Below are 797 nucleotides of genomic sequence, written 5' to 3'. Positions count from 1 at the left end.
TCTGTCTATCTGTCTACATACATACATACACACATACATACATACATACATACATACATACATACATACATACATACATACATACATACATACGGTTAAACGACAACAAATATGTGTGTTGTATAAGTACATGTAAATGTGAGAGCGAAAATCTTGTCTTACCTCTCTTTTTTTTTGAAGCTGCTAGATTAGAGGGCAGTCTTTTACTTTTTCTACATTAGATGCCATCAAGGAAAAGGGAGTTGACGGTGGCAGCGACCACGCCTGGTCCAGGTGAGAGAAGCTACCTTCCTTGAAACGACGGTCAGTTATATAATAACTGCTAAGCCTTATAGGCAAAAACAAATGCATACGGTGTCATGCTGTTGCAAATCTACTGTCCGTTTCTTCAGATATCGGCCAGTAGTTTGCTCCTTTTATATTATGAGATTCCGCTTTCTTGACACTCCGCCATGGAATCGTTTAATAACCAGCGCTCTGCACTTATCAACAGACACAAAAAAAAGCATTGGGGGGACCAACGAATACTGAGAAAATTAGAATCAGTAAATCGAAATTAATACTATTCACACGTGTGCATTGTCTTGAAAGAGAAAACAGTATTATTAAAAATGAATCAATTTCTTTTGAAATATTAGTTTTAAGCATTTTATGAGAATTTAACTTTGCGAAACGAAGTCAAATTTTAGCAATCGCTTCCACATTTTGGAAGCACCTAGAAATAATTTAATTTAGCGTCTTATCCAAACAAGAAAAGTATCGTTCACTGAATGTGTTTATGTTTACGTGTATGTTCG

The 797-nt window shown here is 35.8% G+C and overlaps 1 protein-coding gene across 1 annotated transcript in view; it reads right to left on the bottom strand.

The window, feature by feature from the left end:
- Positions 1 to 512, bottom strand: part of LOC106875268 (zinc finger protein 665) — a 33,767-nt gene extending 33,255 nt beyond the window's left edge. Inside the window, exon 1 of the mRNA XM_014923355.2 lies at positions 163 to 512. The gene's annotated coding sequence lies outside the window, so the exon portion shown is untranslated. The remainder of the gene's footprint in view (positions 1 to 162) is intronic.
- Between the last annotated feature and the right edge of the window lie 285 nt (positions 513 to 797).

The sequence above is a fragment of the Octopus bimaculoides genome, chromosome 14 (genome assembly GCF_001194135.2).
Source record: "Octopus bimaculoides isolate UCB-OBI-ISO-001 chromosome 14, ASM119413v2, whole genome shotgun sequence".
NCBI lineage: Eukaryota > Metazoa > Mollusca > Cephalopoda > Octopoda > Octopodidae > Octopus > Octopus bimaculoides.
Note: the sequence above shows the minus strand (reverse complement) of the source record. Positions and strands in the feature narration are given on the sequence as shown.